At 35.0% G+C, this 15,113-nt stretch overlaps 1 protein-coding gene across 3 annotated transcripts in view; it reads right to left on the bottom strand.

The window, feature by feature from the left end:
• The window catches only part of ACSS3 (acyl-CoA synthetase short chain family member 3), a 302,555-nt gene that overhangs the window by 272,905 nt on the left and 14,537 nt on the right, over positions 1-15,113 (bottom strand). The window contains exon 1 of one of the 3 annotated variants that reach the window (XM_051962871.1): positions 2,921-3,198. The exons of the other annotated variants lie outside the window; for them this stretch is intronic. The gene's annotated coding sequence lies outside the window, so the exon portion shown is untranslated. Of the gene's footprint in view, positions 1-2,920; positions 3,199-15,113 lie in introns of those variants that run through there. 3 annotated transcript variants of the gene reach the window in all.

The following is a 15,113-nucleotide window of genomic DNA, read 5'->3' as shown; positions in this document are numbered from 1 at the left end:
CACAGATGTATAGGCAAATGTTTTGGCGGATTTCTTTCTTAGTTTGTTTATTTTTAACTAAATCCTCTACAAAACAGGACCCAATTCACATTTTCTTTACCATTTTTTCAAGTCTAAACAATCAACAAAACAGTAACTTAAGCCCTGACTTGAAGAGTTTACCAATTGATTTTTAAGGTGTAAATTTCCTCAAACTAGAAATGACCTAGCTCCAGCACATTCCTGCCTTCAAACTACATCGGAAACTCCTCCCCTTCATTAAGATTCCTATTGTATTTCCTAATCATTTAAGCTTTCATGCATAGTTAAAATAAATATTTTATAATATTAATAAAAACATAATAAAACAAAAGGAACAATGAAGGTCAGCATCAGCCCTCATTCACCTGTTAATCCACGAAGGTTTTATTACCTTAGCTAGCTAAAATACCACATTCCTTACAACCATTGATGAGTACCATTGGCACATTGAGAAATTCACCTCCCTTTCTTGCAGAAATCAAAGAACTATGTCTAGGAATCACTTTACCTTATCACCAGCATCCTACCTGATATAGCTATTGATGACATGATAATCACTCCTGAGACTTCCTTACATACTGGCCTGCCCAAAGCGGTCACCACCCATAGTTTGATTTGGCTCATGCCCAAAACGCAGTGGCCACACAATTAAAGTCTTACTACAAATAATGACTAAGAATGACCCTATCCTTATTGCCACATCCTCTCTTTTTCTCTATTGACTTTCAAAAGTTTCCATTCATCTTCTCCCCTCCCATTCACTTTTGACTTCAAACCAGTAAATAAAACTGGCAATTATACAAATACTATTAGGACTCTATACAGAACTATTTTATTAATATTAATTTTATTTTTAATTAATATTATGCTATTATTATTATTATTTGGCAACTGGGAAGACTGAAATTTACCCTTGTAAATCTCTAAAAAGAAAGGATTTTCTAAGCAAATTAATAAAGTAAATTTACAAAATAAATACTTAAATTGAATAAGAAAATGTATATTAAAGAATGTTAAAAATTTTGTTCAAATGAAATAACAGATGAAGTGCATTCTGCATACCTCAAAGCACTATATAAAAGGTAGCTATATTAGACATATACATTTAATTCATGTATTTAATTACTTAAATGAGTAGTAATAAATAATTTAATGTAATAATTTAATTGAGTAGTAATCAATAATAATTAATATGTCCATTAATTTGTGTGCTAATTATAATTTTTCCCCTGATCTCCGCCTGACTCCTCTCAATTACACATCTTCCACAGGAGTTGTCTTTGACTTTCAGTCTTCCTCATGACACACAATCAATCATAATAGGAACTAGAATTAAAACAGACCTTAGAGATCATTTTTAAAACCCTAGGTTTTATAATAGGAAAAAACTGAGGACCATAGAAATGACATTTACAAGGTCACCCAAACTTCCCTGAAGTAACATTTGAAGCTAAATCTCTTGAATATAAATACAATATTCTTTCCATTCTATCAGTTAAGTCTAAAGTTCTGACTTCCAGAGGTTTCAAAATTTTCCCTTCTTTTCCATGCCTACTGTAAATTCTCTAGATCAGGGCCTCACTCCAGATTATCAGTCTCCTAATTTATCTCTTTGACACTAATCTCTTCCTTTTCAAAATCCATCTTTCAATATAATGCAAAGTATAATCAATCATGTCATTTAAAAATCTTCAGAAGTGTTGCTCATTGAATAAAGTATAAATCCATTTCTTTGTTTCATGAAAAAAGTATGTGTCCTTATGTCTTTCCTAGGTCTAAATGGATCTTCTAGGTCCTGGGAATATACTCAGTACTTAATCCAAAAGTGAAGAAAAACACTGTAATGGGGAATAAAGCCACGAGTGTTGAGACAAGTGTCTTTGAACCCTGGAGTCTCCTATCACCTCTGTAACAAGTGAGTTATTTACCTGGGAGAAGGCACTTAATATTTCAGTGCCTTGGACAATACCTTAAAATCAAATTGGAATACTCTAGGTCTTATACAAGAAGTTCCTGAATGAGTGCTCCCTAAAGGTAAGAAATTGCAAATCAAGTTTAAAAAAATAAATTTGAATACATATAAAGCAGCCTCCCTACAGGTAGGGACATTTCTAGTAACAAGAGAGCCATCTGTGAATCTCTGACTACGTAGGGGCATCTAGAGACAGCCAACTTCTATTTCCACATATCTTTCAATTAAAAATATTGCAGCAAACAAAAAAAAAGTATGCTTCATCATATCAAACCACAAAAATCCTTGAGACCAAGACATTTTATCATTCAATATGTAATGCCTGAGTAACTGAGGCAAGATACCAATTATAGAGTTTTTTAATATTTATTTAATATTTTATAAATTAATATTTAATATTTTATCTAAGAGGGAGAGATTTTCTGAGGGGCAGATCAGAATCCATTTGTCCCCTCAGGCCTGAATTGGACTTTCTTCTCGAAGAATTCAGCATTGAATGTGAGATTCCAATGATTTTTATATTGCTCTATAGATCAGGTAAAACAAAGGCAAGGGGTGGAATCAGAACACTGCTAAGTATGGGAATTTCCAGGAACGAACCATCAATTCAGTTCTGACAGGTTGGGAGTAGGACCATAAATTCTTGATAACTTAGGAGGACTTAGGAGCCAGAATGTCTGCACTCCCTCTTATCTGAGATTAAACATTTATATTTATTACCTAAAGTAGCCAGTCTAAATTATATCAGTCCTAATAGTCAGGAAGGGAGGAGGGGCTTTGCAGTAAGGGGGTTTGAGGCAGAACAATTCAAGGAAACTAAGGCAGAACAATTTAGGGAAATTGAGGCACCACAAATACTCTTTATAATCTAGTACCAAACACTTTCTTGACTCATATTACTCTGTAAAAATCATTCTCTGTACTTACCATAAGTTCTTTTCTCTCTCTGTACCTATCACCAGTGGTTTTTATCTCACTTTCCTCTCTTTGTGGTCCTAAATCTATAAAAAAAAACAATTCAGTGAAGCAGTACCCTTATCTTTGAAAGTCTTACCTAACTTTCTACTGTTCATGTGGAGCCAACCCTCTAGTCTGGATATCTGTCTTGAGTCAACTAACTGCTTTATTTATTCTTATTCCCAGGTAAATATTAGATGATGTTGGAGGAAATCAGGCACCTGAGTTCCCTACAAATTCTTATTTAAAATTTCCCCTGGATTTTTACTGCTATACAATAATCCCCTTTCCCCACCCCACCCCACCCCACCCCACTGACTAGCAAACTCCTTTCTGCCCCTGTTCCAGATCAAGCGACTCTTGAATTCTCTTCCACCTCACAGATGACTTCACTTCCCACTTAGATGAAAAAACTAAGGTCATCTATTATGAATTTCCCTTCTCCCCTTTCATCTCCCCTTCTCTATGCTGTTGTAGTTAGCTATCATTTGCTTCTTTCCTCCAACTAGGAGGAAGATAAAGCCCTTCCTCTATTTATTTTTTCATCCCATTACCTATCTCTTTCTGGAGCTTGCTCTATAGGACCACTCCCTATCTGTCTGACCTTCAATATTCATCTATCCAATTCTTCCAAACTGTAATGAGAAATATGTGCAAACTACAGGCACTCTTTAGCCATAGAACATATGTGATAGACTTAGTTTTTCTGCAATTATTGCTTTTTAAAATTTTGAATTGCATTATATTGGGATTTCCATATATATACATATATAGAGATACACGTGTGTATCTATATATAAGCTCAATGAAAATCACTTGACATTCAGTAAGTCAAGAGTGTTTTCAAGCCTATGTTTTTAATTAGTGTTTTGAGTTTTTATTCTTTCCCCTAGAAGACAAAAGTAACATTTAAATTCAGTCATGTATATTTCATTTCCCTTAAATTTAGGTATTTCTTGATTCTTCTCTTTCCCCCCTCTCCCCCCACACAAGTGATTTTGTTCACTAGCCTACACTAGTGAAATTTTCACTGCATATCTTCTCTTTCTTTACCCCCTGGATTTTCTACTTTAAGAAGATAAGTTTCAGTCTCAGTTCTCCTTAAAAAAGAACTAATGATTGGTAGAAACAGGAAATGTGAAGTAGGCTCATATAATCTCAAGGCATAATTTTCTCAGTCTGCATACATTTAGCTAATCAATGCATATGGATTTTTATCAGGTTTTTGTTTACTATACTGAACAATTAATGTTTTCAATTATCAGAGTTGACTACTTACTTAATAAATACAAGCCATTTATTTGTCTTTTCTATTCCCCATTCCTATAATCAAAAGTATTTCCAGCTATTGCAATTGTACTTTCTCTTTCCCCCCCATTCCTAGTCTTAAAGTATTTCCAGCTGTTGCTTCACTTTTTCTTTTATTTACTTATTTAATTTTATTTTTAAAGACTGGATCTCCCTATGTGGCTCAGGCTGAATATGCAGAGATCATTTCATGGCCCTAACCTCCAAGAAGATTTTGCCTGTTCCATTTTCCCACCTGGATCTGTTGCCCCTCCCTAAAGGATAGTGGTTCACTACCTTAATACCAAATGCCTGATCAGTCCAGTCCAGCCTACTGCAGTTCTGAACCACTATGCTAGAGTTTATTAGCCTCATCCTCCCAGGTAGCAAGGTTAACAAGGTATGCTACCATACCTAGCTATTTTCTCACTTTCAACTACTAAAGCTCAAAAGCTTTATGACCTTATAGTTTATCGTTAGAGGTAATATGAAAACCCAAGGAGTGGATCCCCATTTCATAAATCATCCCTTTCCTGTTTTATTAATTTCCATTGACTGTACTCTGCACAATACTGACAAGGACAAATTTAACACTCTTAAGATAATGATTTCCCTATCTGTATGATATAGATAAAAGGATTTCACTCCCTCTTCAGTTGATCTTCATAATGCCATACAGTAAGTTTTGAAATTCATGAATACTATTAAGCAGTTTCATTACCCCTCCCATTCACTACTTCCTTAAATATCATTTAGCTATAGAAGCCAATACTCTCACATCCTCCAGAATGGAAAATTAAGAAAGGATCAAATTTATATATATATATATATGTTTTTCCAGTGCTAACTAGAAAGTTATACAGTTGCATGAATGGGGGTGGGTGAAGGGCTGGGACAGGCCACCTCCCAGGAGATAGCAAAAAGAACTTCCCTCCATTCCTCTCACATACTACCTAGGAAGTGAGAGATAACAGTCTATTTCTCATAGTTCATTAATTACAAGGTTTTCTAAGTATATAACCAACACTGCTGTTCAGTCCTATTCTCAAAGATTCAGCAATTCTTTTGGACAGAAAAACAAGATGTGGAGAACCCCAAAACTAGATTTTCTGAATATTTACTAAAGCCCATGTCTAAGTCTTTCATAGAGAATAGTTGAAGAGACTGTATTTTCAAATGGGATTTTATAATAGTAAAAATAGCTTATATAATAATAAAAATAGCTAGATAAAACATTTTGTGAAGCACTAACTATATGCTAGTTACTGTGTGCCAATAACTAGAAATACAAATATAAAAAAAAGACAGTTCCTACCCTCAGGAAATTTACATTCTAAGAGGAAAAGAAAATACATGAAAGTGAACTGGGAAATGGAGAGGGAGGTTTAGAGCAGAGCAAGACTTCAGATGAAAAAATATAGCTATCCAAATAGTAATTAAGAAAGTGAACTGGAAAACCGAGAGGGAGGTTTAGAGCAGAACAAGACTTCAAATGAAAAGATAGATATATCCAAATGGTAACTAAGTGAGTAATACTAGCTATAATAATAATGATAATATATACATGTACGTATATACATATATATCTATCTATATCTATGTCTATATCTATATACATACATGTGTATTTATTTGTTTAACATTTCAAAGCTCCTTACATGCATTATGCCCTTTAATCTTCATACTAACCCTATAAGGCGGGATATAGTCAACCCCATTTTACACAGGAGAAATCTGGGGCTTAGAGAAGTTAGGTGACTTGGCTCAGGTGGATAGTACTCTGTCCATTAGGCCAGTATATATTTCTCACCAAAGCCTGAACTTTATACTAGTAAAGGTGAATACCACCAAAGGGTACATCTTTGATGGAGGCAGCACTGGATAGTGGAAATGCCCTGGCTGAGATGAGAAAGAGAGGTGGTCATCAACTTTTTTTTTTTCTTGGGCCCTTGTGGCATTCTGATGAAGCCTATGATCCATTCTAAGAATGATCTTTTTAAATGTATCAAACAAATCACATAGAATTACAAAGGATACTAGTTATACAAGAATACAGTTAGAAGAGATTTTTTTTCAATTTTTTAACATCCATTTTTAAATTTTCACTTTTGAATTTTCTCCTTCTTTCCCTGTTACCCACTGAGAAGACAAGCAATAGGATAGCCATTTATGTAAAGTCATGTAAGACATTTCCACATTAGCCATGTTGGAAAAAATAAAAATAAAATGAAAATATGCTTCATATCTAGGGGAGAAGGCAGAGGAGAGAGGGAGAAAAATTTGAAGCACAAGGATTTCCAAAGGTGAATGTTGATAAGATAGTTATCTTTGGATGTATCTTGGGGAAAAAATGGTTTTTAAGTTGTTTAAATCTGAAAAAAAAAAAATTATACTTCAATCTACACTAGAGTTCTTCAGTTTTCTCTCTGGAAATGGATAGCATTTTTCATTATGAGTCTTTTGGAATTGTCTTGAATTATTATGTTTGTTCAGGGTACCTAAGGCATTCACAGTTACCAGAACTTTTAAAACAAAATCATGGACTCTCTGGACCTAAGTTCAAACTCTACCCCTGGTATTTATTATCTTAATGACAAGAAAAAAATCACCCTTTCTTATCTTCCATTTCCTCATGCATACAAAGGGAGTTGGAAGAGATGGTCTCTTATCTCCCTTCTAACATCAAATCTGCATCTACGAGCCTATGACCCTCATGTGGTTGTTGTTGATTTTTCTTTATTCTCCAAAAAGAACAAAACATCAGGAAGTGATGCCATAACATGCAAGTGAATTAGATTTAAATAAGGGAGGGATGTGTAAGCTCATCTACTTGACTTTTGCTCCAGAGCCATCTGAATCAGGACCATTAGAAATGGCCCTCAATGCGCTGGGAGACCTTAGGTTTTTGTTTTTGTTTTTTTGTTTTTTTTGAAACTAAGGGATTTCCCTTGTATATTTAAAGTATCTACTTAATAATGCTAAGAATACTGGACTTGGGCAGTGAGGTGGGGCAGTGGATAGAGTGCTGGGGCTGGAGTGAGGAAGGCTCTTCTTTGTGAGTTCAAACCTGTCCTCAGACACTTATTAGCTCTGTGACCCTAGCAAAGTCATTTATCTCTACCTCAGTTTACTCATCTGTAAAATGAACTAAAGAAGGAAATGATAGTATCTTTGCCCAAGAAAACCCCAAATGAGGTGACAGGCACAACTGAAAGTGATATTAAACAAAAACAATAGTTTTTAAATTTTTCAGCTGTCATTTAAGAAGCAGAGAAAGATTTCATCTTCAAGACAAACTCTTCACTTTATAATATCATAACTTTATCTTCAATAAAGCTATTAGATATAGTAGAAATTGTAAGGGCCCAAATGAATGAAGTGTCCAAGTTTCACAACTGGTTTTCTGTGGTCAAACATTCATTTGTTAAAGAGCCAAAGTTCTCTGAAGAAAGAAAGATCTCTTTACTTAGAAAATTGCCAAAAATATCTTTCAGAAAACATAAAAGAAACACCATTTATTAAGTGTGAACTATGTAAATAGGACTGTGCCCCTCCTTAAGGGAGGAACAAAATTTAGATAGTACCTTGGCTTTCCACAGTAATCATAAGACACCTGCTTCACACTTAACACTTTGGGATGTGTTTGATCTATTTACCACAAACTACTGTGTATTATACCTATATGAGGTCTAAGGGGGAAAGTAGCATCATTGACAAGGTAAGATTAAGGAGGGTTGGGCAGTTGGGGATGTGATGGCTAAAGAGACTTACAGAAAAGAATATGAACTAAGGCCTGGATGTAGGTATGAGGAAGTTTTCTGTAGAATGTATTTCAAAGAAATATGAAATAAGTATGAAAGGAGAGATTCTAGGGCAGGAGTTATTAAGCTTTTTGTGTGTCATGGGCTCGACAGTATAATGAAACCTAAGAACCCCTTCCAGAATGACATTTTTAAATGCATAAAAATAAGATACAAAGAAAACCATTTATGTTGAAATATACTCATCTATCTAAGCAAGTTTTTAGAGTCCATGTTAAAAACCTTCATAAAGGAACCTGAATGAGTTTGGATATTGCTCAAACATCAAGCATCCACTAAAGATTTCTAAGCAGAGAAATGTCAGAACCTTATACATACATACACACACACACACACACACACACACACATATGTGTGTGTATATAACTCTTGACACAATGTCCTCAGGTTTAGATTTATTGTAGATCAAGTTCAGCCTTGAAGGTTTCTCAACAACTATTAGGTTCATTTTGCTCTAACTCAGGGAAGTTTAAGAAATATCTGAATTTAGCTATTTTCTAGTTATTGGGGGGAGGGAGGTAGGAGGGTAGAAGGTTGTTGAAACCTTCCAAAGTGTAAAGTCATTAGAGTTGATAGAGACAATAATTATTTAATTTAGCATGGCTCAGTATGATTGAGATGATCTTACAAGGAGATGTTATGGGCCAGAAGAAACAAGGTACTAAGTGAAACTGATAGAAACAATGCTTGTGTTCACCTTTAGAGAGCTCATATAAGCAAGAAGCTCTTAGAGCCAAGAGCACTCTGGGAGGAAACCCAAAATCCCACTCTCAGATCCCACAATCCCACTCTTGGAGAAAGAGCATAAATAGAGCTTCAGTGAGCCAGTCAAGTTACTTTAGCTGAAAAGACTGAGAGGGAAGCATCAAGTCAGTTCAGCAGAAGCCCTCTCTAAGAGGCAAGACAGATTCATTCCAACTTTCACCTTGGTGCTGGCTGGAGACATTCAGAGTTGAGCTAGAGGAGTCAGATCCATTCCATCTTCTACCTTGGTGCTGGCTGGAGGCTGAATAAAGCAGAGGCAAAGGACAACTGCAAGAGCTCTTGGAACCAAGCAGAAAAATAGGCCTCTAAGAAAAACTAACTGGGCTATTTTGGAAGGAGAAAATAAACAGTTGCATTTTATCAGCTGGCTGCATTTTGGAGTGATTATTACTTTTAACTGAAACTAAGGATGCTTCCAGAAAACCTCCCCAAGAAACCTGCTCCCAGAGAGAACCATTATATTATTATAAAGAAGAGAACATCACAGAAGATGATTACTTTAGACCTCTATTTTATTCAGACCTCTGGTTTATTTGCAATTATTATTATTCAGTTGAATCTGATTTGATACTGGTGATGATTATTACTGTAATATATTGTGAATATACTTGCTTAAGTAATGTTTGATGAGTACAGGACCAAGTCCAATGTGGCTCAGATGATGACTTAATGGCATCAAAAATCCCCAAGCTCTTTTGAACTATATTTTTTTGCTCGGGAAATGGTCTTAGAGCAATTGGCCAATACATTTGTGAATATTTCACCAATGGGTGATCCTGCCTGCAAATTTATTCCCCAAAATATTGCCCAACATAGGACCAAAGAAAGACCCATACTTGAATATCTTCTGCCAGCTAATCTATTGCAAGCAAGAGCTAATGATTCTCCTGTAAGGTCAAGATATTGATCTATCAACTAATGAGACTACTTTGGTCTTCTGTGTCATCTAGGTATCAAATACTATAAAATTAAGGCTTCAAAAAAGGAGAATATCTCAAGTCATGAGGACGATTTGAGGTCTACTTCATTATAGGGGCCAAAAGAATTTTTAATAAAATGCCATTGTCTTGGATCTCTACCTCTCTCTATTTTATTATAGACTGGACAATTTTGGACCCCAGTTTCCTTGCAAACATCAGGCCAATGATAAATATCTAGATATAGGAAAAAAATTTTTTTAAAGGACCTGAAAATAACAGGTGGAAAAATACTAAGATCCAAGTACACTAAACGAGGAAATACTTATTTTTGCTTTCCTGATAAAAACCCTTCCTTTCCTACTCTCATCTAACATAGATAGAAATTTCAATCACAAACCCAAGAAAATTCCCAGTACACACTAATCACATCTCTGCTTCCTGTATTTCCAGTGAGTAATTCTCCCAGTTTTGTTCTTTTTTTCCCTACTTTCCTCATTCTGACATTCTCCTTTGAATCATATCCCCATCACCTTCAAGATATACATCTCTGCAGCACTTTGCATATTACTATTAGCATTTCATTTCCTTCACTTTCTCCTTTCACTAATAAATTTCTCAGTCTTCAGGTTGCAGCAGATTCATTCTCTATTCTTGCTCCTACCCTGGCCCTCAAGGAACTGGCCTGTGCCTCCCATGGTTATGATCCAATGTCCTTCTTCCTCCTCTTTCTTGTGACTCCAATTCTAACAGAAACCCTGCTCCTGACTTTTTTTTAATGCACCTGAATACTAAGGTTGTAGGGGGAGGGAGGGGTTTGCCTCCTCTGAATAGGAGGGACAAAGAAATTTCTGACTCCCTTCAAAGCTGTTAGCATTCTTTCAGCATTTCTTTCTACAAATATCCACTAGAGCCAAAAGAAACAATCCTGGCAGCAATATAAAGGATGGTTTGGAGATTAGGGAACAGAGGTAAAAAAGAAATGCTAAAAAGATACTCCAATAGCTCAGGTATTAGATGCTAATGAGATAATACAGTGAGTATAGAAAAATAATGAATGTTTTATGCTTTTTGTTTGTTTAAGAATATATCTTACAATCTCACTAAGGTTAGAAATATAGCAGTCACTTCCTAGCTCACTCTTCTTTAATTGGATCAGAAACTTTAAATAATTCCATTTCTGGGCAGGAATTCATTTTGTTAAAGATAGAAATTGGAGTTATAAAAATGAATAAGATTTCCTAAAGGGAAAAGAGAAAGAAGGATATATACTTGAGGGACATTAGCATAGTGGGATTGAAAAGAAAATGAAGGGCAAAGAGAAGTAGGGGAAGTCAACTTGGTAAAAGCTTAAAAGTTAAAAGAGAGTTAAAAGGAGTATGGGAATGAGATGGCAAGAGAATTGTCATCTAAAATGTTATTAGAGCTAAAATGACAGAGAAAAGGCAGGGACTTGTCTGAGCTCTCCTCTAAATCCCTTCAAATATCTATAATTAATGCCTTAAAACAAATTCTACATGAACAAAATCCACAAAAAGACAGAGCAAAACAATTTTCTAATCCAAGACAACTTATAAATTCAGTACAAAAAATCTGTTGTACTAGGAGGATAGTATAGCACATTCTAGCACAGGCCCTGCCACTACAAATCAGGCCCCAGCAAACCAGGAACAGAACTTGGGGAAAATTAAATCAGTGGTGTCAGTGGTGGTTTTAAACCTCTCAATCCACAGATGGTAAGGGGATTGTACAACTCATCAGAAAGACACCATAGGGATTCATTTGCCAGAACCAGGGCCAGGAATAATAATACAATACTCCATTGTATTAACCATACTTGGATCTGGGTTGCAGTCCTGGATCTCAATCCCAGAGCAAGGAGGACTATTAACACAACAGAGCTTATAGACCCATGGAAGCTAGAACCATGGCCATAGTTCCAGAATTTAAAAAGAGTGCTTATGGTTACTCACAGACCAATGCACAATACAGGAGAGTAGTAAATACATCTCTCCCTGAATCATATCACCTTGGAAGAATCAAAAACGTAGAGTTCCCTAGAATTATCTCTGACAACAGCTACACAAAATATCTGAAAGTTGGGGTGGTGATTTTTCCACTCCAGAAGCAAAGACTCACTGTCACACAGAATTAAAAATCAAAAAATAATCTAGAAAATGAGCAAATAGCAGGAAAAAAAAAAAAACTTGATTATAGAAAGTTACAATGGTGATGGGAAGAACAAAACACAAACTCAAAAAAACCCACAAAAGTCAAAAATTAATTGATCCCTGATATGGAAGAGCTCAAAAAGAATTTTAAAACTCAAATAATAGAGGCAGAGGAAAAAATAAGGAGAGAGATGAGGGTGATGCAAGAAATTCATATTTAAAAACAGTCAATAATTAGAGATGCAAAAAATAATGATGAAAACTACACCTTAAAAAAACAAACTAGGCCAAATGATAAAAGAGGCATATAAATCTAATAAAAATAAAAAATCCTTAAAAATTAGAAGTGTCTGGATGGAAAAGGAGGTACAAAAGTTCAATGAAGAAACTAATTCTTAAAAAATTTGAATTAGGCTAGTGGGAGGTAATGACAAAATGAGATATCTAGAAACAACAACAACAAAATATTAAAAGGATAAAAAAATAGAACATGTGAAATATTTCATTGGAAAAACAATTGACCTGGATAACAGATCCAGGAGAGATAATTTAAGTATCACTGAAATGTCTACAAGTCAATTTTAAAAAAGAGCTTTGGCTTTGTCTTTCAAAAATTATCAAGTAAAACTATATTGATATTTTCTAGAACCAGAGGGTAAAATGGAAATTGAATAAATCTGCTGGGGGCAAAGCCAAGATGGTGGAGAGTTCATGTTTCTTTCTGATCTTCTCCAATGACCCTCAACTCATTAGCAAATTCAGCCTCTGAATTAATTCTAGATTGGCAGAATTCACGCATATTGGGAGTGCAGCAAATTGCCAGCAGAAAATAATTTTGAAGATTGCCAGAAAAGGTCTGCTTCAGTTGGGCACAGAGGGAAGTGATCAGGCACAGGCAGGCAGAGCACAGATGCCAGTATGCAGACCTGGGTAGTGGTGAGAGCTCCGTAGGGTAGTGCAGAAAACTCCTCACGAGAAGGAATCTACACCAGGGTTGGCTACACTGCCCTGGTTGCAAGCACATTTAGGGTTAAATATCTAACACAAACACAAAAGATAAATAGTGAACTCCAAAAGGCTGGAGTCTCACAGAACCTGGCCATGCCCACCCAACATCAGGTCTGAGTCAGCATAATCCCAGACAGCAGCAGCTTTGCTGCTTGTAGAGGTAGCTTGGAAAACCTCCCTTGCCCTAAAATCAGAGCCTAACATTTTTTTTTTGAAAAATGAGTAAAAAGGCAAAGAGAACTCTAACCATAAACAGTTTTTATGGTGAAAGCAAAGAATAGAAGACTCTCCTGGAAGAAATTAAAAAGGATCTTAAAAGAAAGCTATAAGAAAAATGGGGAAAGGAAAGGAAAAATTTGTAGGAGGGTTTGGAAAGAGCATATAACTCATTAAAAAATAGATTTGACAAAAAGGAAAAAGAAAACAACTCCATGAAAAACAGAATTTGTGAAATGGAAAAAAATTCCATAGAATAAAACAACTCATTTAAAAACTCAATTGGACAAATACAAAAAGAAGTAAAAAAAAGTGAATGAAGAAAATAATTCACTAAAAATCAGAACTGAACAAATGGAAATGAATGGATCAATGAGACATCAAGAATAAGTCAAACAAAACCAAAAAAATGAAAAAATAGAAAAAATGTAAAATGCCTACTTGGGAAAAAACTGAACTGGAATCTGATCTAGATCTAGGAGAGACACTCTAAAGATTATGGATTCCCTGTAAACTATGATGAAAAAAAAAGCCTAGACACTATTTTTCAAGAAATCATCAAAGAGAACTGCCCTAATATTATAGAATCATAAGGTAAAATAGCCATTAAAGAATTCACCAAATACCTCCTGAAAGAGACTCCAAAATTAAAACTCCAAGGAAAATTGTGGCTAAATTTCAGAACTATTGGACCAAGTCAAAAATAGTAGTCAGAAAAAAAGAATTCAAATGCCAAGGAGCCACAATAAGAATCAATAAGAATCTAGCAGCTTCAACTTTAAAGGATCAAAGGACCTGGAATCTGATATTCCAAAAGGCAAAGGAACTTGGAATGCAGCCAAGAATAAACTACCCTGCTAAACTGAGCATTTTTTTTCCAGGAAAGAAGATGGGCATTCAATAAAACAGGTGAATTTCATTTATTTCGGATGAAAAGATGAGAGCTAAACAAACAAAAAATTGACCTCCAAATATAGGATTCAAGAGAAGCATAAAAAGATTAAAAAAAAAAAAAAACTCTTGAGAACTGTATTTCTGTTATGGGTATACATAGATAGTGCATGTATAATTTGATTTTACTGTTACAATAAAAAAAGGAACCAGAGGTGAAAAGGAATTGTATCAGAAAAAGGGAAAAATGGAGGTAAAATGAGGGAAATTCCATCTCATGAAGAGGCAAAGGAAACCTATTATATTTGAGGGAAAGAAACAAAAGAATGAACATTGTGTGAATCTTATTCTTATCAGATTTGGCTCAAAGAGAAAAAGATATATTTGTTTTATAGAAAAACTTTTCTTACCTTATTGAAAAGTGGAAGGGGAAAGATGAAAAGGGAAGGGATGGCTAAATAGAAGGGAAAACAGAAATAGTAGGGGAAAGAAAAGGGGAGGGACTTTATAGGGAGAGGGCTGCTTGAGGCAAGTGGTGCTTATCAATTAAATACTGGGGAGGAGGGAAAGGGGAAAAAGAATGAAAAAGTATAATTTGGACATAATAAAATGGCAGGAAATACAGAATTAGTAGTTTTAATTGTAAATGTGAATGGGGTGAACTCTCCCATAGAGCATAAGCAGATAGCAGACTGGATTAAAAGCCAAAATCCTATAATATACATTTAAAGCAGAGTGATACATATAGAGTAAAGGTAAAAGGCTGGAGCAGAATCTACTATGCTTCAGGTAAAGTCAAAACAGCAGGGGTAGCCATCCTGATCTCAGATCAAGCAAAAGCAAAAATTGATCTAATTAAAAGAGATAAGGAAAAGAGAAAGGAGTACACTTTCTTCTCAACAGTTCATGGAATATACAAAAAATTGATCATATATTAGGACATAAAGTATAGAGAGACAGAACTCTGGAGAAGTATACTTGAAACAGAGGAATTGATGAGACAATGGTTATCTAGTTTATATAGTACTTAATATGGTGATGTAATAGTTCTCTAATTCACACATATTCAGTATGTTGTAATGATGTA

This window comes from Antechinus flavipes, chromosome 5 (assembly GCF_016432865.1).
Source record: "Antechinus flavipes isolate AdamAnt ecotype Samford, QLD, Australia chromosome 5, AdamAnt_v2, whole genome shotgun sequence".
Taxonomy (NCBI): domain Eukaryota; kingdom Metazoa; phylum Chordata; class Mammalia; order Dasyuromorphia; family Dasyuridae; genus Antechinus; species Antechinus flavipes.
Note: the sequence above shows the minus strand (reverse complement) of the source record. Positions and strands in the feature narration are given on the sequence as shown.